Source organism: Dipodomys merriami, unplaced genomic scaffold (genome assembly GCF_024711535.1).
Source record: "Dipodomys merriami isolate MVZ:Mamm:240054 unplaced genomic scaffold, mDipMer1.0.p SCAF_4, whole genome shotgun sequence".
NCBI classification, from domain to species: Eukaryota; Metazoa; Chordata; class Mammalia; order Rodentia; family Heteromyidae; genus Dipodomys; species Dipodomys merriami.
The window spans coordinates 84452508-84479441 of NW_027205603.1; the positions used below are offsets into that span (position 1 = coordinate 84452508).

Here is a 26934-nt window from a genome sequence, read left to right on the forward strand (position 1 = left end):
CAATCTACGGCCCGTAAGACCTGAAATATTTCCTATTTGTTCTTAAAGACCAAGTTGGTCAGCCGCTTTTGTACACTGTTCTCCTGACCTCTTAAGCATTTAAAACTCTTCTTCATGGAGGCTAGACAGACTCCTCCTCATGTGCTACAATGATCCCTATTTTGCAGAGAGGACTGGGAGGGAGGGTCTTGTTAGGGCCATACGTTGGGCCTGTGCCAGGAAGCAGTCCAGATGCACACTGCACCCTGGCTGTGCGGCCTCCTTGGGAACTGGGTGAGGGGCAGGGCTTGGGTGAGCTCTTTCGAGGATAGGTTGCATCTCTTCAGATCAGATATTCTCTGGCTTCCTACCTGGGCTAGCATCAAGCAGGGGCAAGATGTGTTAACCAGAAGGAGGAATCAGTAAAAGAAGCAGCAAGACATGGCAGCATGCTACCACGAAGCCTGACTGGAACCCTTGCAAGGCCTCAAGTCCCAGTTGTTCTTCTTGACTCTAGTCGAGAAGGGCCAGCTGCTCTATGGCCTCCTTTCTAGGTGGGGATAAACCTGGCATTTAATCCCCAATGACTCCTGTGCCTGATACAGCACATGCAGGGAACCTATAGGTCATACTGGCAGTGTGCTGGAAATACTGTTATGTAGACCAAGGGCCATTTGCTCTGCATTCTGCAGGAATGGAGAAGAGAAGAGCAGCCTGTGACCCATCTTGCAAAACGCTCCAGACAGGTGCAGGTGTTGCAGATGGTGGACGAGTCCCTCTACTCAGCCCGCCCTGGGCAAAGCCAGCCCCAAAGAGAGGCAGGGCATCTACTGGGGAGCATTGCAGTCTCCGACAATCCTGCTGGACCCCAGCATTGTGTTGCAATGGGCTGCAGGCAGGATCTAAAAGCTGACACTGGAGACTTGTGTTCCATAGGTATCACTGCTGATTTCGGCGCAGTGCCGCATGGCCTGTGCAGGCAGACGGCCGCAGCTGGCCTTCCAGACAGCTTGCTCACAGGAAGTCACTGGGATGAGCAGCAGGTTGGAGAACTCTTGCCTTCTGACACTCACTTACACAGCAATGGCTCATTCCCACAGGAGCTGTTGAACTGTGGCCTAAATAAAGACTCCCTTTGCATGCTTTCTTGGGCCTGAGAGTTTGGAGAAGAAATCACAGTTTGCACTCCGGTGAGCTGCTTGTGCCTCAGCCCTGCCTCACAGGGGAGAAAAAAATCAGCTTCACATTCTGGCCAGGACCCACGGTTGAGAAGCAGACCTGACTGTTAGAAAGGATGGGGACATCTGTGCCCTGGGAAGCAGCCAGGTGACCCGGATGTTATTCAGGACATTGAGCTCTTTTCTAGTGTGCCTTCCCTTGTCCTGCATGCACATGTCAAGACCTGGGAGAGAAATCCCGTGAGGAGGAGACTTAGGGCATGGGAAGTGTGGAAGACCGCACTACAGTCAGATCCAAGCCCTGTTGAGTTCTCGCCCTGGCCCTAGGAGGAAGCGTTTGGAACGCCCTTATTTTATTGATGTGAAAACCGGGTTTCAGGACTAGACTTAGTTCCCTGCGGCTGCCAGGTGCTGACCCCTGACTTGTCCGTGGCTGCTTGCGGTACTTGTTGGGGGTTTCCCTCTGTGCTGGAATCCCACCTCCCCCCCTCCCCCCAGTCCAGCTTACAGGAATCTAAAGCTTCTCCTAACCTCAAGAACCATGAGCAGAAGCTGTCAGGGTTTCCTTTCTAAAAGAGACTCAGTTTAGCTGGGTACTGGTGACCCACAGCTATAATCCTAGCTATTCAAGAGGCTGAGATATAAGGATCGCAGTTCAAAGCCAGCCCAAGCATTAAAAGTCTGTGAGACTCTTACCATCCAATTAACCACCAAAACCCCCAGAAGTGGGGCTGTGGGATATGTGGTAGAGCCCTAGCCATGAGCGTACAAAGCTCAGGAACAGCACCCTGGCCCTGAGTTCAAGCCCAAAGACCAACACACACACACACACACACACACACACACACACACACACACACACCACCACTACCACCACCACCACCACCACCACCACCACCACCACCACCACCACCACCACCCACCCCCCCCCCAAAAAAAAAACACAAAACAAAATAAAAACAGTTAAGGAAATTCAGGCTTTAATCATTTCTAGACCTCTCTGAAGGGTTTGTTTTAGGAGGGTGGGCATTTGAATACACAGAGAATCAGATGTTTCTACTCCTGCTTGAACCCTTTGGGTACCCTCGAGAGGAAGGAGAGTCCTGGGTCTCTCAAAGCTGAGACTGGTATGCATGAGGGACCAGGAAGGCTGGCATGGCTAATACTGAGCTCACTGTGTCTCTGGTGAGAGACCAGTTTGGGAGTGCATTTGAGGGCCCCATGGTTTTGGATCACTGTATTTTATCCATTATTGAAATTTCAGCAGTAAAATATAACCATCATCACTGTCACTATCATTTATTGCACCAACAGCATTATAACTCCAAAGTGTGAAAAAAGACTAAAGAACCAGATCAATAGTCCATATCGTGAGTAATCAGGTTGTTTCAGCTGTCCAATACATTCTGGCCATTCATTGATTAATGAACCTGTGGAGAATCATTTGGCAGCCACTCTTCGTTAGGTGGTATTTTATATTATAAACGCGTTTCTATTTTATTAAAGCATTTTATAAAGGATCATCTGTAAGGGTCAGTAGTAGTTCATTAAGTTGATAAATCATATTCAAAACCAGTTGCATTCTGTGTGACCAACGAAGTTTCTAAGTTTGCTAAAGGTGCAGTGAGCACCTTTGAACACATTGCTTTTTTTCCTCTTAGAAAACCATTTGGATGAAGAATTTTCAGCAGTTGGATTATTGAGCCGAAGGCACAGTTTTATGACTCTTGACCCAAGTTGCCAAATTACTTTCCAATAGGGTTGTTTATGTGTTTGTTTATGTGTTTCCATTCACACTCAGGACATGCAGTTTCATTCACCACAAGCCCATCAACACCCAGGTATTATTAGCTTAAAAAATTACAATTCAATATGTGCAAAATGGTCTCTTGGGGTGTGTGTGTGTGTGTGTGTGTGTGTGTGTGTGTGTGTGTGTGTGTGTGTGTGTGTGTGTGTGTGTGTGTGTGTGTGTGTGTGCGTGCGTGTGCATGTTTTAATCCTTAGTGTGGTCTCTCTCCTCTTCCACCCCTTGCTTGTTTACCAGCTCTGAGAGTGCTGACTTTGGCTGCTTCTTGAGCCGAGTTCGTTGCTTTCCATGGGGACGTCTTCAAGTTGAGCCAGTAGCAATGCCGTCTTTACTTAAAACGAATGAGCTACAACATTGAGCCTTTTGTACAAAATGCTGCCCAACTTGCCTTCCATGGCTGCAGAGAGTTGGAAGGGTGGGCTTGAAATTCTCTGCTTGCTCTAAAGAAATCACTGAACTGCCCTTTGGTCTCTGTGACTTTAAATTTCACCCTGGCTCCTAGGTTTCACTTACAACCAAGGCTGCATTTATTTATATTTTTCTTCAGAAAAACTTTGAGGCATACCTTCAACTATATTTGGCCTTTCTACCTGAAAAAAAAAATTTTTTTTTTTTAAGAAGAGGAAGAAAAAGAAAGGTCCCCGGTGTTCTTGTTAAGTCTTTTTACTTAGGGGAATGTTTGCTCCCCTTTGATCGCTTTCTCTGATTTTCTCTTGCTGTCTCACCCACCACATCCTGTAGGCTTGAAGGTCCCTCTAGCACCGTCTGTTACCGGGAGCCCGCTCTGGGCTCTCCAGCCCGGCCCCTCCTCCCTGAGAAGGCCAAAGCTGGCTGGAAGAAGCCAGGATGGCTGTTAAAGATGCTCCTATGAAAGAGTGGCGCATGCTCAGATGTCTAGAAAGGTCCGTGTTCACCTGGGCAGGATGCGTAGGGTGGAAAGTGGAATCTCAACTTAGAAGCTGCAGAATCAGCTCTTCTGCAGAGCACAGCTCTGCTCTGGAGCACTATGGGGGTGGTCACTAGTGCATTTCCCCTCACCCCTGCTCTGGTCTGGGAATTGATCGATCTCTGGCTGATTAATACCTGGCTCCTACAAACTTAATTCCTTTACATTACAAGAATTTCTAGTTGAAAGGACACCCAGAAAAGCAAGAGACTTAGATATAGCTTGTCTTACACAGGCTTTACCTAGAACACATGTAGTATGTATTCAAACCTGGCTGACCCTGTAAACTCCCTGAGCCTCTTTTTACTGCTCTGTCATTGAGGACAAAATAGCTGCTTGTCAGAACATACTAAACCTTACACCAAGGAGGGGCGCGCTGAATGGGTCTGATGAGTGACTTCCCCGAGATGGATCTCTTCGATGCTGGGGCTTCCTTCCTTTTCATGAGCTGATGTGTTGGTTGATAGTTGACCCTGGGGTCACTTGAGTGCATTCACATTTGTGAGAAGTCATCTTCCTTTTCTTTCTCTCCTTCCTCTTGGGGAGAAGTCACGCAAATGCTTGGTGTGTGTGTGTGTGTGTGTGTGTGTGTGTGTGTGTGTGTGTGTGTGTGTGTGTGTGTGTGTGTGTGTGTGTGTGTACACCTTTGGGGGCAAATTGAAAGGCACAAGTATGTGTGTGTGTGTGTGTGTGTGTGTGTGTGTGTGTGTGTGTGTGTGTGTACACCTTTGGGGGCAAATTGAAAGGCACAAGTAACTTGGATAGATCTGATTTTTGACAAGGAGATTGGTTCTGGACCTTGGCTCCTGGCACTTGTGAATGTGAGCTTCCTTTACGGGTCCAGAGCATCTCTTGGAGCTGTAGTCCTGGGTCCCAGGACGAGCAAGCGGCTCTGGGAAGGTGGACTTAGGGAGTTGAGGGAGGGACCCTCCCCTCACCAGAATTGGACTCTACCTGGTTCTCCATTTGCACTCATCTCCAGGTTTGGGGGAAGAGGACTTGCAGGCTTGTTTGGGATGCCTGTGGAACCGGCGAACTTGTGAGTCTCAGGCCTGCAGCTGTGGCTTCCCTTTCTTGCCTCTCACCTGTTTGACTGAGTTTAGAAGATTTTTTTTTTTTTTGGCCTTTTTTCCCCCTCTCCCTGCCTTCCTCCCTCCCCCATTCCTTCCTCTTCTTCCCCCCACTCCTCCTCTTTGCTTTTTGGAGACACGGTTCTACTTTATAGTCCAGGCTATCTTAAAATTCACAACCTCCCCCAGCCTCCCAAAGTGTTGAGATTACAAGTGTGCTCCACCATACCTGGCTACCTTGCTCTCTTGAGCTTTCAGTGTGTGTGTGTGTGTGTGCGTGTGCGTGTGCGTGTGCGTGTGCGTGTGCGTGTGTGTGTGTTTGTGTACACACCAGTCCTGGGGCTTGAACTCTCTTAGCTTTGTTACTGAAAGCTAGCACTCTGCCATTTGAGCCACAGCTCCACTTCTGACTTTTTGGTGGTTAATTGGAGGTAAGAGTCTCATAGATATTCCTGTTGACTTCCAACTGTGATCCTCAGATCTCAGCCTCCTGGTTAGTATTACAGGTATGAGCCACTGACACCCAGCTTTAGTTTTTTCTTTGATAAAGTGGAGAATGTAAAGAAACTAGGTCGAGGAAAGGTTCTTTGGTTAAAGCAATTTATAATCCTACTGTCCCTGTCTTCCTTCCACTGAGTCCTCAGAAGTGGCCTTCGGGAGAATCGCCTGGGCCCTAGGGCTTTGCGGAGCATACTTGCAAAGAGCAGAGTGGGAGGCCTGTGACCCGAGTCAATGACACCAGCATTGCTTACTTAACATTAGATAAGTGTCATGTGCTCCACACCACTGGGGATCAGGTCCAGCAGGCCCCTGAGGACGTCTGAGCGCTTAGCCCCGGAGCACACACCTCAGGGAGGTGTGCCCCACTGTGTAACAGGAAGAAGTGGTGGAGCCTCCAGTCCAGCCCAGGTAGCTCACAGCTAAGCCTGGCTGCTTCAGCCCTGAGCTGCACTGCCTCCAACCTGATTCTCAGCCTGCCACCTCTGATGGCTCCGATATTTAGCTGTTACTGAGTTGCATCCAACCACAGCCCAAAGGTGATAGTGTTTTCTAGAATATATTATACTCCCTGAGCCTCTGTGAGCTGCCTGGCTTCATAATTGCCTTTCCCATTGTCCTTAGGACCTACTCTGGTTTGCACAAAACCTGGGCTCCTCTTCTTTCCCTTTCCTCTCAACACTTCTATCTACTTCTCTGAACATCGCTCTCAGGAAAGAGTTCCCTTAGAAGTAGAGGTTCTGGTGGGACTCTGAGTAAGGATGGCCTCTTTCCAGTAAGGGAGATTGAGACTAGGGTCTTGATTTCTTCAAGGTTGTTTCTAATCCTGCAGCTGCTTTCTCAGGATGGAGGCTCCTGACCTCACCCCAATCCCCTTCTACTTCAGTAAAATGACAGCCTAGGTGCCCAAAGCCACTGGGGACACTCCGGGGATGGCTTAGTCAGGAGATCTCTCAGCGATCTGAAGCTTGGTGGCCACCTTGTTGCCTGCGCTCCGTGAGCTCAGTGGTTTGGTATCACAGTAGGATTACAGTCAGTGCCTTCTGTTAAGTTGTCACTGCCAGGGGCACGCCGGAGTCCACATTCCTTGTGATGGAAGCCATTGGTGCCCCGGATCCCCGGCTTGTCTCTTTGGGCTGTTGTGGGTTGGGGTATTGTGGTTCATGTGGCATGAGAAGAGGGGGAGGACTTGGCTAACACAAATGTCTTCTGTCATTCTCTCCCTTCTTCCAAGCTGCTGATCACAAGTCCTCCATGAATAGCTTAGTTATCTTCCTCATGGTTAATGTTGACCTAAGAACTGGGATAAGTGATATGTAAATACAGAAGTAATACACCAAATCTGTTGTACCCTTTATTTCGTTGTGTAGCAGCTTCAGGTACAGCTTCCTTGCTCAGGGAATACTTGGATCCATTTATTTGTCAATCCAATCATCATTTAATCATTCAAGAGAAGTTTTGTCAAGTTTTTTCCTATAGTGGATATTGGGGAAACAGAGGTAAAGATGTGTTTTACACGTCAGCATCATTACTACTTTTTCTTTAACTAAACAACTATTATATTTAGTCTTCATTTTTATGTATGAAGAAACAGGGGCATGGAACAAGTATATTGTCAGATCATACACCTAGTGTATGCTACAAGTTTCAATCTAAGCAATAAAAACCTAAACTTACTGGGTTTATTTTTACATTTACTTATGTATTTATTTTTGGCCATTGTAACTCTTAGGAGTTCACAACCTAGGATTTTTTTTTTTTTTTTTTTTTGTAGGTGTTCAGTGGTTCAACATTGGCTTCCTGGAAGAGGCAGCCTTCATTCCGGGGGTGTGACTTCCTGGACTATGAACTCTGAGCCGTAGGTGGGCCCCAAGCTGTCTAGAGAAGATAGCTTATTAAAATGGAGAGTTGAATGAGTATGGGGCATTTTCTCATGGAGGGGAGTCTCCCCTCACAACCCTTCTTTTGGTACACCTGAATGTGTGGGGAACTCCCTGCTTTTCTTATGCACATTGATGCTTGAACTCCCAGAAGCCTGGAACTTCCCCAGGGGTCCCATTGGCTCAGAGACTTGACATCACTCGAGTAACTGGAGACTGGAATTAAGTGGAAATATTTACACAGTTTTCTTCTGTGAGTCACCAAAAACTACAGGCCAACATCTCTCTGCGAGCACTTAGCTTTTTTTCCCCCCTGTATGTAAATGAACTTTCTTTTCTATTCAGGAAGCAGAGACTGAGCAAGGAGGGAGAGATGAAATCAGTTAATCTTAGAGGGAGACTTAGAGATTGCCTGGCTCAACCTCTTTAACTTGCGAGAAGGACTTACTTGGAGAGGGGTGCATAGTGTATGCTTTGGGGAACGGGGAACATATTTGTCAGAACTCTCCCCTTCTTCCAGCTTCTTTGTGGTGCAGAGGGTGTGTTTATCTACGCAAGTCACCCAGGTGATCAGAAAACCTTGTACAGAAATCAAGGGTTTTGATCTGGGTGGCAAGACTCAAGTATGCCTGCAGGAAGGGAGGTTCAAGTGTTGGAGAAATGAAACCATTGACTTAGGGTGATGATTTAATCATTTGTCACTTCTGTTGAGAGAGGATGTTTGTGAGGAACAGCAGGATGCAAATGTAGGTCTAGAAAGGAAAGTTTGAGGTGGGTGAAATGATTCTGTCATGGCCCAGGGAAACCTCCCTGTACTGGTGACCTTCCAGAACCACCACCCCCCCCCCCCCCCCCCCGTATTTCCTGGTTCAGTGGTGAGATCCACATGATACCTTCCAGGCTGCAAAGAACGCTTCCATCTGCCATCTCCCTCAGACCTCACTGGAGATTCTGCCATCCAGTATTGTCTGTCCCACTCCGTGCAGCCTTCTAAGGAAGCTGGGCTGGGAACACTGAACATCGGTCTCTTCTTATGGGACCATAGTGGTCCTCATCATCTGTCCATCCAGGACACCTACAGGCTTCTAAAGTTAGATTCCCTCCTCTTGCTCCCAGCCTCAGTCTCTGCAGAGGCGGTGGTTCTTCCTTGACTCCTCTCTGTCTTGCTTCCTTGAGCTGTTAGGTGGGGATGTCAGAGCCCCCTGCTCTGGGGTTGGGCTTGGAAGAAGGCATTCCTGCACCTCCTGGCACACCCTTTGCGGGAATCAGGTGGCTGTGGTTAGGATCCTCCAGAGCGACATTCCTCATTGGCTTTCATGGCCCGGCCTCTCCAAGTAGCCTTCTCCTCCCTAGCGAAGAGGTTGTCGAGCCAGGCAATCTCTAAGTCTCCTTCTAATCTAAGATTCCCTGATTGCATCTCCTCCTCCTTGCTCAGAGCCTCTGCTTCCTGAATGGAAAGTTCATTTCCATAAAGAGCAAAGTGATCGCAGAGAGATGTTGGGCTATAGTTTTTGATGACTCACAGAAGAAAACTGGATAAATATTTCCACTTAATTCCAGTCTCCAGTTACTCGAGTGATGTCAAGTCTCTGAGCCAATGGGACTCCAGGGGAAGTTCCAGGCAGCTGGGAGTGGAAGCCTCAAACAAACCAGGGCCTCTTGACCATGAAATCTGGACACTCAAGCATCTGGGTGCTGCGGCTGCTCCCACTCTCCTGCTAGGGTTATCTGCGTGGGTGGATAGCGTGTAGATGATTTCCAGATTAGAAATTACGTGTGCTTGCTTATTTCATGACTGGCTTGTTTTCTCCAGCCCAGTACACCCCCCTGTCCACGGGCTGGTTGGTCTTTGTGCCATCTATGTTTCCATCGTTCCTTGTGCTGGGGCAGTCACTGTCCTGGTGGCATTCAGGGACAGGCTGCCCTGTTGGTGGTGGGTGGTACTGATGCCTTGCGGATGCGTGTAGCAGTTCCCTGGCGGTTGTTTGGGTGCCCAGACACTGTCGCTTCCCTCTCCTGGTTAGAGGAAGGCCTTGCCTTTGGGTTTGTGGAGAAGGGGTAGTGAACCTGTGGTATACCGGGAACTTGGTACCTGTGACATTCTTGGAATTCTGCTGTCAGATCCCAGGGGAGAGTGGCCAGGGGACTGAGCTTGGCTATGTCTCTGCCTCTTACCTCCCAAGGGCCCGGTGGGGGCTGGGTCTGCCTGTCACTGGCAGCGAAGATCCTCAGCTCTTATGCAGAGCACCGAGCACTGATGTAGAGCACAGCATCGATAATGAGGGGTCGCTGTGGGTCCCAAGTGACGTCAGGGAAGGGTTGTCATTGTGGCCCAGGGCTTGTGCAGCCAGGTCCGGTGTGTGTCAGCTGACCACAGAGCCACCTCATGTCCTGTCTTTGGGAGGACCGTGCATTAATAAGGAAATGGCGGGACAGTCTGGGGGCTGGCCACCTCATCTTTCAGGCCCAGGCCCTCACACATGCTGGTTGCTGGTTTTCCTCTTCCCCTCTTCTGCTGGGGTGGCTGTGTGTCTGAGCAGGCCTCGTCACAGTGGCCCGCATTAGGCTGGTGGCCTGTGCTGTGCATCTAGCCTCTGTAGGTGTGAGGTGACTCAGTGGTTTGGTATGTTAAGGCAAAGCCGGGACCTGGCTGTTCTCTTCCATGCTCTGAGACCTGTGGCTTGCCCAGAACTCTCTCCCTGCTACCGCAGCAATCGTTTACGAGAGAAACTTTGACATTTTAGCTTCTTAATTTTCATGAAGCATTGCTTGTGTGTGGCTAAACACATGAAAGTGTTAATCACATTGGTGCTGGTGGCTCACTCCTGTAATCCTGTTCAAGAGGCTGAGAGTTGAGGATCATGGTTTGAAGCCAGCCCCGGCAGGAAAGTCCATGAGACTCTTATCTCCAGTTAACTACCAGAAAACCAGAATGCAGCTGTGGCTCAAGTGGCAAAGTGCTAGCCTTGAGGAAAAAGCCTTAAGAGCAGTGTCCTGGCCCTGAGTTCAAGCCCTGGGACTGGCACAAGCAAAAAAAAAATCAAAATCAAAATGAGCTCAACTGCCTTGGAAGACTTCCTTCCTTCCTTCCTTCCTTCCTTCCTTCCTTCCTTCCTTCCTTCCTTCCTTCCTTCCTTCCTTCCTTCCTTCTTTCCTTTCTTCCTCCCTCCCTCCCTCCCTCCCTCCCTCCCTCCCTTTTTTTCTGTAGATGCCAGAGTTCAGTTATTATTCCTCCAACTACTCTGCCTTAGCAGAAAAACTAGTAGCTAGTCTGCAAACCAGTCACTATGTCATGTATTGATTGGTGGCTGTCTGACTGCCTCCTTAGCCCATCCAAGTGTTGTTTCTATAAGATAGGAATGATGGCTGCACTTGTCTGGACCTCGGGGCGGGGGCACTGTGCTGTGGATGCTTCCTCTCTAGAGGGGCCACCCTTAGAGAAAGAGCCTCCACAGAGTGTGCTGACAAATGTGACAGTGGTCACCGTGAATCCCATTGCTCCAGGACATGACTGAGCTCTTCCTTTACACAGTAGCATTCTGCAGCAACCTGGCAAGATGAAGGTATGGCAGTCCAGCCCATTTTACAGATGAGAAAACTGACAAGTGAGAGCCCTAGCCAGACCCAGAGCTGGAGGGCTGTGGACCCGCGCAGTACTGCAGTCTCATGGTCTTCATGTACTCACTTCTCCCCACTGCTGGTCCCCTGTTCTGAGTAAGCTCTTGTAGTGAGATAAGAAGAGGGAAGACCTTTTATGTTCTATTAGGAGGTGACTAAGAAGTTAAGGCTCAAGCATTTGCTTAAGAGGTATTCCTCAGTGGCTGACATTTCTAGGTGCTTTTAATGCAAAACTCTGCTAAGATGCTCACTTAACCTACAGAGCGCAGCCTTGAAATAAGAAACAGAGCTTCAGAGACTAAAGGAACTTGATGAGGCTCCTGGCACAGGCAGAGCTCATGGGGCCCCAGGGTTTCTGATAAGAGACCACCACCAGCCAGGAAGCCGGGCGGGGAAGGGGGTAACAAGCAACTGAATTTTGACAAGACAGCAAAAGCATGCTTTCCTGGTATCAATGGCCCAGGATGGCTGCCTGCTGGGAAGAGGACAGGATGGCCACTGTCTGAATGCAGGACTTTCTGAGGAGGGGATACCCAGAGGGCCCCAGACAAGCAAATTATGGCCGTGTTGTTCCCAGAAGGGGAAATTCGTGGTGGGGAGGGCAAGCTACCTGCGTTCTCTTCCCAGCTCTGAGGCAAGGATATTTGACAAGCTGTTCCCAGAGCTGGGAACTCGTTCCGTTCCTTTGCTCTGTCATGAGTGATTTGCCTGCTCATCTGCTGGTGGCTTTGAGGGAGGAAGCAGGGAGGGAGGTCAGTCTGTGGAGAGGGGCACCCCATAATCCATGAAGTGTGAGTGGAAGAACTTAACTTTCTCTAGATGCCCTGGTAGATTCATCACCATCCACTTGGAGGGCAAGAGGATGCATGTGTCTGAGATCATCAGGCTGGGCATCAGGCCTGGGAGAAGCTTGGTGTCTGCCCATACACCCTCGAGCCTCACATCATCCCAACCCCTTGGCTACCTCATGTAGCCAGCTGCTTCACTATCAGTTAAGATAAGAATCTCTCATGGGGTCACTTTTTTTTTCTTGGTTCCCTGAGTAATTCATCATGGCCATGTGTCACACGCCCTAGATGATAGCATTGGCATAGATAAAAGTTATATCAAGGGTAAGCTGATGTTGCTTCTGTGGTCCACACAATCCCCATGATCCACATGACAGGTTGTGTGTTCAAGACAGGGCATTTTTCAGAATAAAGTAATGAAGTATGAACAAAGAATGGACACAAGAATGAGAAAAAAAATAACAAAAAATTCCAAATCCAAAACTCCAGTAGGGAAAATGAACAGGTTCATAGGAGCGAGGAGGACTGGAGCATCAGTTCTGGTCTGATTTCTTGCATGACGCCTAAAATGGGCATCAAAGCTGATCTTCCAAGAATAAAATGCCTAACACAAGGCTTGGCACATAACAGTAGCACATAAATGCTTTCCTGGTGACTGTCATTTGGTGTACTGTAAATGTGCAGCTTGTAGTTTTCAAATGAGTGAAACATCTCATTACCAAGTCCACCCGAAGTGCACACTGATGCTGATAACTCCTTTCCTTGTGTATTTCTAGAATCCTGTTACACCTGGGATTTCCATACTTACAACCTGCAAAAACAAAAAAGTGTTGTAAGCCCTCCAGAATCTAGGACATCCTTCCCTGAATGAACGCTGGGGTATCTGGAGAACTGACGTGAGGTAAGGGGTGTTCTTCTGAGCTTTGTGGGAGCAAAAATAGCTTTTGAGATAGATAGTATCTGCAACACCACTTGAGGTGTGGTTCTTGAATTCTCCATGCATCTTCCTGCCTTCCTACAAACTGCTCAGCAGGCTGGCTTCCAGTAGCTGCCCCTTCCCTTCCCCATGGCCTGGCTCTGTTCTGTGCTGGGTCCACCGGGCCCACACCTGCCCCACTCTGACGCTCTTAGATGAATCCCACCATGCCTGTCCTGCTTCCTTGCTGTGATATGTGGAGACCACATTGGGGGAAGGAGGGGAAGAAGCAGGGTGGGGGAGGGAGGGAGGGTTCTGTAATCAGGTCAGAACACCTTTGGGGCACCCAGATTGTGAACTCTTCCTCCCAGCCCAACCCATTCAGCATTTCCTCCTCTGCCTCCATCACGTATTCCAGCTGCACAAACCTGAGCTGCCCAGGGGTAGGGGCTGAGAGGAGAAGACCAAGGGCTTCTGGCAGACATAAGGCTTTCTTGTTCCTTCACTGGGACAAACAGCTCGGCCTCACTAAGACTCAGGTTCTGCATTTGCAGACTCGGACCTTACTGGTGGTGCCCAGTGGCCTGAGATGCTCTGGGGATGAATGAGATATAGCAAAGACAGAGCTTCACAGGTAGCCCAGCATGGCACAGGAAGTGCTCCCACACAGAAAAAGGGGTGTTCTTGTTGTTTTCTTTCTTTGGGAGTGGGGGTGTGCCAATCCTAGGGCTTGAACTCAGGGCTTAGGCTCTGTCCCTGAGCTCTTTTGTTCAAAACTTGTGCTCTACCAATTGAACTACAGCTCCATTTCAGGAGTTGGGCATTGGTGGCTCATGCCTTCTAATTTTAGCTACTCAGGAGTCTGAGATCTGAAGATCATGGTTTGAAGCTAGCCCAAGCAGAAATGTCTGTTAAGACTCTTATCACGAATAAACTACTAATAAAAGTGGCTCAAGTGGAAGAGCATTTGCCTTGAGCAAAAAAGCTCAGGGACAGTGCCCAGATTCAGAGTTTAAGCCCCAGGACAAAAAAAAAAAAAGTCTCATGGATTTTCCTGCTCAGTCTGGCTTCGAACTGTGATCCTCAGATCTCAGCTTCCTGAGTAGCTACGATTATGAGTAGCAGGAGTGGTATTCGTTATTAATTTTTAAAATGTGCTTTAATGACTCCATATACTATTCCTTTTGTGTTCCCAGGCCGTTCCAAAGTCTTGGGTATACTGTTTCCCCAGCCTTTTACCTATGCCCAAATCTGCCTGAGGGATGGTTTGAGGAGAGAGAGAGAGAGAGAGAGAGAGAGAGAGAGAGAGAGAGAGAGAGAGAGAGAGAGAGAGAGAGAGAACACAAGAAGATCGAAGTTCTGAAAGGTTCTGAGGAATGAATGAGATTAGTGGCAATTATTCTTTAACAAGATGCTAGCAAGAATAAATACCATGATGACATGGAAACTGACATGCATGATGGCTGCCACAGATTGGACAATTCTGTTGGATGGGAAGAGGGTGAGGAGGACGCTGGGTGCTCAGCAGTCGGCACTGTGTGGCCGGTGCAGGGAATTGCACAGTACCGTTCTCCCTACCCATGCCATCCTTTTGTCTTCTTTTGTGTCACATGCTTGTTTTTCTCAGTTGCTGGGTGCTCAGCCTTCCCATGACACTGGGAAATGGAGTGTGTGAGGCCTTGCCCTGCATTGAGGTGAGGGGCACAGGTACACACCTATGGTATTCCAGACCTATTAGGAACAGCCATTTTTCAGTTTCTTGGGGGACTGGTTCAAAGATACCCCAGTCTAAGGATGCTTGCCTTATTCAGAATAGAATATGATTAGCATATAATCTATGCACATCACACCTTCTTCCGTATACTTTAAATCATCTCTAGCTCACTTGGAATACCTCCCTCAATGTAAATGCTCTGCAAATAGTTCTGCTGTAATTGTTCAGGGGATAATGGCAAGCAAACAGGGTGCACATGTTGAGTCTCCATGCAGCTCTTTCTTTCCTCTTTTTCATCTGCAGTTGGTTGAATTGACAGGTACAGCCTTTGTGGATGTGGCTGACTGCACTTGGGGGATGAGGAGGGCTCTGCTCTCTCTGCAGGATGCTTGCTGGACAGGGTGCTGCCTCCTGTGCCTCTTGAAGGATGTTTGTGAGTAAATCTCCCCAGAGCTGAGCTGCTGATGAGCAGTTAGGAAGCTTCATTTTCCGTCAGAGTTCTGTCCTCCAGTGTACTCACAATTCTCTCTCTCTCTCTCTCTCTCTCTCTCTCTGTCTCTCTCTCTCTGTCTGTCTCTCTCTCTCTCTCTCTCTGTCTCTCTCTCTCTCTCTGTCTCTCTCTGTCTCTCTCTGTCTGTCTGTCTCTGTCTGTCTGTCTCTCTCTCTCTCTCTCTCTCTCTCTCTCTCTCCCCCCCCCCCCCCCCCAGTACTAGAGTATGAACTCAGGGACTAAGTGCTGTTCATGAGCTTTTTTGCTCAAGGTTAACACTCTACCACTTGAGCCATAACTCTACCTCCAGCTTTCTGCTGGTTAATTGGAGATGAGAGCCTCACAGACTTTCCTGCCCGTGTGTGTGTGTGTGTGTGTGTGTGTGTGTGTGTGTGTGTGTGTGTGTGTGTGTGTGTGTGTGTGTGTGTGTGTGTGTGTGTGTGTGAAGTAGATACTGAGAGAGTCTGGTCCCTTTTCTCTCCTCCACATGGATCTATTTGTCTTTCCCTGAGGCTGTCACCAGAGACTTTCCTGCCCGTGTGTGTGTGTGTGTGTGTGTGTGTGTGTGTGTGTGTGTGTGTGTGTGTGTGAGTGAAGTAGATACTGAGAGAGTCTGGTCCCTTTTCTCTCCTCCACATGGATCTATTTGTCTTTCCCTGAGGCTATCACCAGAGCTAACCAGGTGCAGTTGCCCAAATCTTGGACTTTTTAGTCTCTAGAACCTCTTTTTTTCACAGAGATTTCTTTCAGAGATTCCGCATCAACTACAGAAAACAAATGATGACAGTTGACTCTTCTCTTTTGACCCTTCCCTGGGCCATTTGGGCTCCTGACCTCACCTGCTCTGGTTGCTTCTTTTGAATCCCAGCCTGTTATTCACACACTGGCCTTGTTTGGCACTGGTAAGAGGGCATCAGAGAGCCCTGCCTTCTCTGGTCTGTAGATTCCTGCAGCCCTGGTCTTTAGCCACAGGGTACAGGTTGCTTCCTGTACTTCTTCACAGGTACAGGTAAAGGTTGCTTCCTGTATTTCTTCAGTGTTGACAGTAGTAAGAATGATTAGCCCACTTGGAACCCTAGACTGGAAACAGAACAAACATCTTTTCAAATCACATCTGGTGTTGGCCCGCTACTACTATTTCTTGTGGTTTTGTATTGAGGTTTTTTGATGCATTATATTTGACCTCGAATTTATTTTTAGCAGTAAAGACAGTTCAATTAATGTCAAAACATGAAGGCATACATGCAGAGGTTGGGGTTAGTGAGTCTGGAGGAAAATGTGCCTTATTTTATTTTTTGATAGAATCTGTCCCCCACCATGCACGGTGACACCCACACTCAGGAGCCTCCTCAGTGATGCTCCTTGAGGGCTCTGTAGAGGAGGGAGCAGTGGTCAGGTTCTCTGCAGAGAAAAACAGTGTTTCTGGGCCTTAGTCCAGCTTATCCAACAGCTGAGTGCCCAGAGGAACAGCCATCACAGCTTGATGGTCTTCGTTATTACAGCTATCATTAGGGCCAAGGTCAGGCTGTGAATCCTCAGTGCTCAGAATCTCCTCAGTAAGCTTTGTGATTCTTTTCCTAACACCAGCTTTTCTCTCTGGTTGGGTCATGATTTCCAGGAATGTTCTCAGTGTTCTTTGGCTGGCATCATGACATGCACAAAGGACATGTATAGGAACCATTTTCTTGACTTACTTGATTTTTCTGGACACGATATTGACCTAGAAAGTGGAAATGGAGATGACTCCCAGTGGCTTATGCTTGTAAATCTAGTCACTCAAAAGGCTGCTTTGGATCTCCTTGGCTTTCAGTGCATTCTCCTCCCTGTTGATGGTTAGAACATAGTATTTCCCTTCCTTCCTGTTTTTCTATCTTCCTGCTGTAAGCCTGATGCTGAATGGTTAAATGATTTCCATCTTTAAAGACTTTAAAATATACTTGTCACCTCTGTCCTCAGAGAAGCAAAAGCAATGGAAGATGAAGATAGATACATACCTATGTCTCTCTGTACCTATATAAGTGCATATATAAAAAATATGTATCTTTCCATAGCTGTACCTATATGGGGAGGGTCTTCTACGGCTTTGGCTTATATAGTGTGAGAGGCTGTGAAGTCTGATCTTCTGTCTCCATCTGGAGACCAGGGTAACTAGTGGTGTAGCTAGAAGGTCAGAGAGCTGGAGGGGTACCAGCATAGATAACCATTCCAGTCTGAAGCTGAAGACAAGAAGACCAAGTACAGAAGAAGGTTGCCCCAGCTCAAGCAGCCAGGCAAGATCAAATTCATCCTGTTCGAACTTTCACTGCTTTCTACTTACCTGTCAATCCTGATCCTCAAAGGACTACCTAATGACCAAACTTAGCAAGGGTGATCTGCTTTCCTGGGTCTACTGATTCCCATTACAATCTCACCACCTAGAAGCACTGCCTAACTAGCTGTCTGTGCTTCTGGGGGACTCGTCAAGTTGACACATTCATTGAAGCATCACATTGGGAGACACAGGTGAGTCTTGGGTACCACAAATGTCCTACTGTCTGTGGCAGAATAGTGTCAGTGGTGGTAGTTGGAGGTACTAGTAGTCATCATGATGATGTGAAGATCGGGCCACTGGTACTACCAGTAGGGATGGTAGAAATGATACTAGCTCAGACTGTTCCTCAGGGACTCCAAGCTTTTGAGTGCACACTCTCATTTACTCTTGACAGCCTGCAAGGAGTAGTTAAGAACTGCTCTCAAGAGAAGAAAGGAAGGTTGGATGCTAGTGGCTCACGCCTGTAATCCAGACTTGAGGCTGAGAACTAAGGAGTGTGGTTTGAATCCAGCCCAGGCAGGAAAGTCCATGAGACTCCTCTCTCCAGTTAATCAGTGAAAAGCCAGAAATGGAGATGTGGCTCAAGTGGCAGAGACCAATCTTACCCAAAAGAGCTAAGGAATGGAGCCTAGACCCTGAGCTCAAACCCCTGTACTAGCACTGAGAGGGGTGGGGGGAAGAGAGAGAGAAAAGGATTATTCCTATGGACTGTATGATTCTCATCAAGTTGAGCAGTTGGTGCTCTGGGATTTTGCCTAATTTTAAATTCTTTTTTTTTTTTTATTTTTTTATTTTTTAAAGTTAAGGCCCACAAGAAGACCAGTTACTCAGTTGGTTTAAGTGCCACTCATTTGGCTACCTCTATCCTGTTACAGCTTTTACCATCATTCCCCTGGGGCAGACGCCAGCTGCTGTCCGGGTCTCACCCCTTGCCTTTTATTCCTCTCAGTTCCAGGTTTCTAAGGAGCTGGAATAAGCTTGCTGTCCAGGCCAGTGGGGCCTGGAAATGACCCTCTATCGCTTGTCCGCCTTGTATCTGGGTGAAGGCACTTGGTTGTTCCGAACCTCTTTGCCTTCTCTGCAAAATGGCTTTCTCTTAGGACAAGGTGACATCATTCATTGCCTGTGACTCTTCAAGGCTTCAGATGCTCTACCAATGGGGGCAGAGCTAAAGCCTGTGCTGGCCATTGATTTCAGGCCTTTGGACCTGATCTTCCTCATCTGTATGTGAAAGCACAGCTTGGGTTGGCTACATCAGTCTCTCCCTGACTCACGGTTTCACTCCTGTACCATCTGCTTTCCACACTGATGAACTGTTAGGGCTTAATGGTGGCAGAGCCATGGTGTCCCCTGGGGAACTGAGGCTGAAGGGGATGTCCCCGTGTCAGATATTACAGGAACCCTTTCCACGTCCACTCCTTCGTGAGCATAGTGAAACAAAACACTTCCCACACTTTCCCACAACACACTTGATTTTCAGAAGAGATTTGCATTTTCATAAAGTTGTAAAGGTAGTTCTGAATTTCCCATACTCCTTGTACCTGTTTTGTCTATTACTATTTGTTTTTGCCACTCCTGGGGTTTGCACTTGCTAGACAGGTACTCTACCACTTAAGCCTTGCCTCTAGTTCCTTTCAGCATTTTTTTGGGGGGGGTGTTAATCTTGGGGCACTGTCTCTGAGCATTTTGCTCAAGGCTTAGTGCTCTATTAGTTGAGTCACAGCTTCACATCTGGCTTGTTTTGGTTAGTTAATTGGAGATATGAGTCTCATGGCTTTCCTGTCCAAGTTGACTTTGAACTGCAAGTCTCAGATCTCAGCCTCTTGAGTAGCTAGGATTACAGGTGTGAGCAACTGCCTTCTAGACTGACCTGGGGCAGTGGAATTCCTCCTTGTGCTTCTCCGTGTCACTGGGGATGCCAGGCCTATACCAGTGTGCCCTGCTATTGGTTGAGTTGGAGTCTCATGAGTTTTTCTTTGCCCAAATCAGCTTCGAGCTGTGATCACCTGCTCTCCGTCTCCCAAGTAGCTATAATTACTGGCTTGAGCCTGTGCCTGGCCCCTTTTGTCTGTTACTATCATCAGTACAGTATATTTGTTACTCTTAATAAACCAATCAACTGTTACCTACTGAGTCCTTGCTTTTATTACATTCCTCCAGTACCCACTGTTCTTGGCTCCTGTCTAGAACCCCATTGGACATTTAGTCCCCTTGTCACTTTAGGATCTTATAGGCTGAAACAGTTTGTCACTTACTCTTTGTTTTTGCTGACTTAGTTTGCAGGAGTATTGTCTGGTCTTCTATCTAGTGTCTCATAACTTTCTTGAGTGTGTGTGTGTGTGTGTGTGTGTGTGTGTGTGTGTGTGTGTGTGTGTGTGTGTGTGTGTGTGTGTGTGTGTGTGTGTGTGTGTGTGTGTGTGTGTGTGTGTGTGTGTGTGTGTGTGTGTGTGTGTGTACCAGTCTTGAACTCAGGGCCTGAGTGATGTCCCTGAGCATTTGTGCTCAAGGCTAGTGTTCTACCACTTGAGCCATAGCTCTGCTTCTGGCTTTTTGGTGGTTAATTGGAGATAAGTCTCATGGACTTCCTTGCCTGGGTTGGCTTTGAACCACTATCCTCAGATCTCAGCCAATTAAGTAGCTAGGGTTATAGATGTGAGCAACCAGCCCCCAGGCTATGTCTGAATGCTTTTAATTCTCATTACTGGATTGCAATTACAGGTTTGGGAATGAAAAGCAGAGGTAAGGTGCCTTGGTAATGACATCATGTCAATATGATTTGTCAATAATGACATTAAATTTGATTTCCTGTCTGTGAAGAATTTGTCTTTCTCCAGTGTTAAGATACTCTTTGTTTCTTTAGTTAATCCCTTTCCATATTGTACTCTGTAGAGGGAAGGTGCTGTGAATAGCTCAGATTGAAGGAGTGGAGATTCTTCTTGGTGGATAGCAGAAGTATGCAAACTATTTGCAATTTTTCTTTTATTATTATTTTTTTTGGGGGGGGGGTCTGGTCATGGGGCCTGAACTCTGGGCCTGGGCGCTGTCCCTCAGCTCTTTAGCTCAAGGCTAGCGCTCTACCACTTGAGCCACAGCGCCACTTCCGGTTTTTTTCTTTTTTGCTTATGTGGTGCTGAGGAATCGAACCCAGGGCCTCAGGCATGCAAGGCAAGCGCTCTACCACTGAGCCACCTTCCCAGCCCCTATTTGCAATTTTTCTGCATGGGAGATCAGTCTATTCTCTCATACTTCTTCGTTTAGGTTACTAAGGACTGTAGAGTTTAAAAAATCATTTTAGCCTCATTTGGATTATTATCCTATTGGACGTTATTTTGTTGCTCAAAATTTTCCTGCTTTGGCTTTACAGTTCTTTCAGGAACTTCCTGGGTTCTTCAGGCACAGCTTCTCGTGCTGGCTTTGATTTGTGTGGGACACTTTCACATTTACCAGCACGGTAAACCATGCCAGGCTGATCTGGTACACTCTCCAAGAAGCCTGAGCATGCTCACCAAGAGTAATGGACTTGAAGTACAGTCCCTCTCCTGGTGGCCTTCTCAGTCGCGTTCTCAACTTCATCGTTATCAGGACCAGCCAGACAATGGAATCAGTACTGTGGTTCTGGTAAGACCATAGAGACCAAGGGAGACAGGACCTGTGGCCTGGCTTCAGGCTCATCCCTTTGTCTGCTCCAAGTGGTCAGGCACCTGTTTATGTGAGAAAAGCATCTTTTCCATCATACTTTGCTTCTTTTCTGTGACTTCATGAGAGCATTTTTTTTGAAGGGTTCCTCCTTTGGACAGGTGGCTTGTCCTTGTTAATTACATTTAGTTACATACATCCTGTTTCTGAGCACTTTAATGAAGACATCCTGTGAAAAGCTCCTTGAATTTTGCAGATGGCGAACCTGAGCTCAGCCAATGCGAGCAGAGGGGCGGGGCCTGCCTGGGGTAGGGCTAAAAAGGGAGCAGTCTGCCTGCTCTCAGGGCTTGTTTGCTAGAAATTTGACTGATGGTGGACCCTTTTGTAGAAGTAAGCTTTGCCTTGCCGAGTTCCCTGTGAGTTAGTGTCGTTCTTCCTATGTGATACCCCAACATCCAGAGCTATTTCTAACACTGCTGCTTGGGCTCTGTGCCTAAGGAGTTGTGTCGGGATATGGTGGTGAGTGTCTGTGTGCATGCACATATAAAGGGAACAGTGGCCAGTCTGTGACCAATGACTACAGCCATCATGCACAGCAGCCCCTGGGTGTGCACCTGGCTGTTCAAAGGGAGACTGGAAGTGTCCTCCTCCAGCACAGGCTCCTCTTGTGCTGGCAGGGCCAGCACCTCAGTGTGGCTCTGCTCCAGCAGCATCGTTTCACTAGGGCTTTTTGTGCCAGCCACACACCCAGCCACACTGTTCTGTTCTGGTCTCAGAGATGATGCCCTCCGCAGGACTCCCCTGCTCAGTTCTGAGAATCCCATCAGGAGATAGCTGCATCTTGGAGTTACTGCCCTTGTGTCTCTGTGCCTCTGTATCCTTTCCACCCCCCCAACCCCCCCTCCACCTCCCATGTAGACTCTTTCACATTCTATTCATGGCTTTGTTCTTTCCTAAAAGCCTATTAAGACAACCAGTGTGTGTCCTCTTCCTTAACAAGCCCTGAGAAACACCCAGGCTGTATGTCTGTAGGTCCTTCCCTCCCTTCCTTTGTTTCATGGAGCCACATTCAACTCAACACCTGGAGACCCAGAATACTGTCACCCACATCTCCTGGGTCCCTTTGCCAGGAAACCTGATTTCCCATCTGCAAGCCCACCATGTTAAGGGGGAAGAGGGGCGTGCCCCTGTATTCCACAGCCTGCTACGCACAGAGGTGAGGCTGTGGGTTTTCCACCATGATCAACTGTCCCCAGGGTGGGCCGGGCACTCGCGCCTGCAGGAGTGTGTGTGACCATGTAGGATGGAAAGAATCTTTTGAGAATAGACCGGGGCTGTGCTGACAGGGGAAGTGAGGCTGGGCTGGAGAGAACACGTGGGCTGGGTGCTTCTTGGGGGGTTTCCTCCACACAGAGGGCCCCCAGCAGGCTGACTGACAGCTTCCTGTGACCTGTAGATTCACTCAAATTCACACCGCTTACTTTCTGCCACTCACCGAGCACAAAGCGGTTGCCTGGGGGAACAGAACCAACTCTCCTTTCTTTTTTCTGTTTTTTTTTTCTTTACTCCATTTGGATACCACAAGTAACAGAAATTTATTTCTCACAGTGCTGGAGGCTAAAAGTCCAAGAGCAGCATGCAGGTAGTTGTAAATGTTGGGTAAGAGCTCAATTTGTGATTCACAATCAATGGTTTTTTCTCCCTGTTCTTCATATGGCAGAAGGAGAGCCAGAGAGCACTCTGGGACATCTTTTATAAGGACCAGAGTCGAATTCATGAAAGCTCCATTTTGTCACTGCCCATCACCTCCAGTTAAGAATACAGCATAAAGCCGGGCACCAGTGGCTCAAGCCTGTAATCCTAGCTACTCAGGAAGCTGAGATCTGAGGATCATGGTTCAGAGCCAGCCTGGGCAGGAAACTTCGTGAGACTCTTATCTCCAATAAACCACTAGAAAACTGGAAGTGGCGCAGTGGCTCAAGTGGTTGAGCGCTTGCCTTGAGCTGAAGAGCTGAGGGACAGCGCCTAAGCCCAGAGTTCAAGCCCCATGAGCTACCAAAAAAAAAAAAAAAGAGTACAACATAGACTATTCAGACAATTCAGACTATAGCAGCCCTTAAATGTGTGCATTGAATTCACTTTTCAGGCATGAAGCTAGTTGTAAAATATTTACGTATTAGGAACCACACCACATTTGTATTAACATTGTGTGTGTGTGTGTGTGTGTGTGTGTGTGTGTGTGTGTGTGTGTGTGTGTGTGTGTGTGTGTGTGTGTGTGTGTGTGTGTGTGTGTGTGTGTGTGTGCGCGCGCGCACGCGCGATGTGTGTGCTCATGCCCGAGTCCTGAGGCTTGAACTCAGGGCCTAGTTCAAGGCTGGTGCCTTGTGAGCTACAGCTCTCCTTCTAACTTTTGGGTGGGTTGTTGGAGATAAGGATTTCGTGGACTTTCCTGCAAAAGCTTTTAATCATCAGATCTCAGCCTCCTGAGTGGCTTGGATTACAGGCATGAGCTGCTGGTGCCTAGCTTTGGTCTGGCTCTTGATCTTTCCCAGTATTGTTCTAACTTTTAAAGATCTATGATTGGAGGCTGGAAATGAGGCTGGGTGGGGTTTTGGATAATTCAAACTCTGGTCTTTTCCAAATAGCCACCCCTAGAAATAGCATCAGATTGATATGTTAGAATCCTAACTGTTCCATCTTGTACTTTTGCCTGTTGATACATGTAGCTCTGTGTCGGTTAAACCTCAGACACTCTTTCCGTGGTCAGGGGTAGCCAGAGTTCTTCTGCCTCCGTCTGTACCCACCTGACCTGATGAGGTTGTGACAGCTCTGTCTGGCTATCTTATTCCAGTGCTAAGCCTTCTGGTGGGATGTGATTTGTACGTGCTAGGTGGGGTGAAGGTGGTGAAGATGGCCTTAGTTAGTCATCACTAAAAATCCTCAGTGTGCCACATCAGGAGGCCCAGGGGACTTCCTTCCCACTACATCGCTCGGCTAAGCTACCGACTGCCAGGCTTCTGTACTGTAAAGTGTCTGTTTTCCTCTGAGTAGGTATCGTGTTGGGAGGTACTTTAGAAGGACACAAATATCTTACTTCTCATCATACTTCCCCTGAACTAATTTTAACACCCATTGAGAATTCTTGTCCCAAGCAGTTATTACTCTGGTGTTTGCCAAAACGGTGAGTTTCTTTTTCCATCATGACTTCTACATTCATGAATTCGAGTTCTACTGTAAAGATGAACTTTCTTTTTCCATTTAAAAAGTATCTTCTTTACTCTGGACTCATGGCTTCCTATTCACAAGCCATACAGCATGGTGGTAATTAGGAAGTTTTCTGGGATTGGGCTATTAGGATACCCTCCACATTGAGGTCTATGTCCTGGATTTTGACATTCCCACATGCTCTGAGCTTTGTCTTCGTGACCTATTTTCACTGTATGTTTTGTCTTCCCTAGGCCTGGAGACAACAGGCTTCTTTGGTATTCTTGCTAGAAATTAATTATCTAAATTTTATAAGGGGGAATTATCAGACGAATCTAAATGGAGAGGTCAATCTACAGCGTGATTAGTCAGGAGACAATGAACGCCAGAGGAGTGATTTCACATTTAAAGGGACAAAGGCACGTGACAGCTAAATATAGCTTGTACCATTGGATCAGATGCTGCTGGTAAAATTCGAATGAGGTTTCTTGATTTGCAGTCGTGTTTTACTGAAGTTCTTTTCTCAATTCAATCCAATGACCGTGCTGGGATAACATAAACTAAGAGTGTTTGACAAGCCAGAAGCTTATATAGGAATTCTCTTTTATTTCATAAATGTGAGATTATTTCAAAATGAAAATTGAAAATCAATATACAATATAATAAGAAACTTATCGGATCTAATATGAACTGGTAGCCATCAGAAATTGATTGTATTGAGAAAGACAAATTGTCTTAGAGTTCATGCAGAACTGACACATTTTATTTTTTAAACAAGAGAGAACAACATATAGTACTTAAACGTATTTCTCTACACTTAGGATTAGTTCTGAGAAGGGGATGTTTTCCCCATTAACAACCATTTCTAGGAAATGTGATTGGAAGTTGTGGGACCCTGCGGGGGTTTTACTTGCTGATATTTTGTCAAACAAAGGGCATGTGTTAGAATGGGAGGGAGGGTTGGGTATGAGTGTGCCTGACACACGTGTGATGAGTTCAGAGGCCTCTGTGCTCAGCCCCTTTTCCGCTGTCTTCTCTGCACACAGTCTTGGTCAGGGGACATTAACTTCTGGATACTCTTTAGCCAGTTTTCCGCATCTGATCCGTCTTTCATGGATTAAAAGTGGACACAAAGGCAGTTGTTGCCTTTGTTCAAAGCTGGCACCGCTTTATGCAATTGACCAGATGTGTACCTTTGAAAACTTTTAAGGAAAACTTTATTCCTAATCAATTCGGTCTCCCCAGAAGTTTAAGTTAGAAATTTACCAGTTAGAGTCATCACATTTGCTCCATTAAAAAGCAGTGGTTTACTGGTGTGTAGTATCTCAATCTACTTAGTAAGATAACTGTTGTGGTTCCTCCAAGAATGTGTGTGTGTGTGTGTGTGTGTGTGTGTGTGTGTGTGTGTGTGTGTGTGTGTGTGTGTGTGTGCGTGTGTGCGCGTGCGCACGCTGGTAATGGGGCTTGAACTCGGGGCCTAGGTGTTGTCCCTGAGCTTTTTTTTTTGCCCAAAGTTAGTGCTCTACCACTTGAGCCACAGCTCTATTTCTAGCTTGTTGGTGGTTCATTGGAGATGAGAGCCATGCAGACTTTCCTGCCAGGACTGGCTTCCAACCACAATCCTCAGATGCTAGCCTCCTGAGTAGCTAGGATGACAGGAATAAGCCACCAGTGCCTGGCTCTCGCAAGAATTTTTGATGATCAAGAGACCTGTGTAGTTATTGTAAAGTTTCTTTTAGATGGATTTATTTTGTGGACAGGTTTGGTGTTTAGAGCAGATGTTACTTTGAGAAGAGGGGAAGGGAAGACAGAAGTAATGTTTCAATAGCTGAAAGCCTACTGTACGCCCCAAGCTATTGCATACGTTGACCAATATAGCCTCTTGATGCTAGGTGAAATTCTTCAAGTTTATCATTGAGCCCAATGTATTAAAAAAGACATAACCCGCAGGCTCTGGGTGTTCTCTGAGTTAGCTGCCATTTTCTCCTGCCAGTTAGTTACTCCTTTGAAGGCTTATTCTCTAGAATGCTTTTCACCACTTTGTTCAACATCCTGGGCTGTCCCATAACTATGTTCTTGTAGCTCTAGAGCATTAATTTTATTTGTGCCTTCTGAGTTCCTTGGCCTTGGCGCTGTCTCCATGAATGGAACTCTTAGCTGTGGCTACAATGGTGGTGATAGGGAAATTGAGAATCTGCGGATGTCTTCATCAGGCCCCAGTGTGCTGGGCACGAGGTTGCGCGTTGTGTTGTTGCGTCTCCCATTGGATCTCTGCAGTTGTGGGACTCATTGTGCCCAGGGTCTGAAATCTGCAGCCAGTCCCATCTGGGAACGGGAAGCGAAGGCAAAACCTCACACAAGCTTTGCGTTTCCGCGTCATTTACAGGTTTAAGCTCTTCAGTGAGTTTTCACAGGGTAGAGAACACTAGCAAAGTATTTTTGCAACAAAATTATCACCATGTTTCTAGACATTGTAAGTATACAGCTGAGTCAGCATTAATGCCCATTACCATTTTATGTAATAATTGAGCTAACTATGGAGTGTGAAAATATTGTTTCACAGCTCCAAAGCATATAAAATATTAGATGCCTGCTTAATTCATCAGTAGAAACATTTTTGGAGACCTAAGGGTAAAAGATAAAGGGAGGAAAAAAATCTATTTTTCACCAAATATAACTTCCCAATAAGTATGGCTAAAGAAGCCAGGCTCTGGAGGTTCACGCCTATAATCATAGCTACTCAGGAGGCTGAGATCTGAGGATCGCAGTTCGTAGCCAGCCCCGGCAAGAAAGTCCATGAGACTCTTTTCATTTAACCCCCAGAAATTCAGAAGTGGCGCTGTGGCTCAAGTAGTAGAGTGCTAGCCTTGAGCTGAAGAGTTGAGGGACAGTACCCAGG

The 26934-nt window shown here is 47.2% G+C and overlaps 1 long non-coding RNA gene across 2 annotated transcripts in view; it reads left to right on the forward strand.

Annotated features, from left to right (window-relative positions):
• Window positions 1–26934, forward strand: part of LOC138806338 (uncharacterized) — a 183370-nt gene that overhangs the window by 102080 nt on the left and 54356 nt on the right. For both annotated transcript variants that reach the window (XR_011365802.1, XR_011365801.1), the window contains exon 3: window positions 12541–12665. This is a non-coding gene — a long non-coding RNA (uncharacterized lncRNA). The remainder of the gene's footprint in view (window positions 1–12540; window positions 12666–26934) is intronic.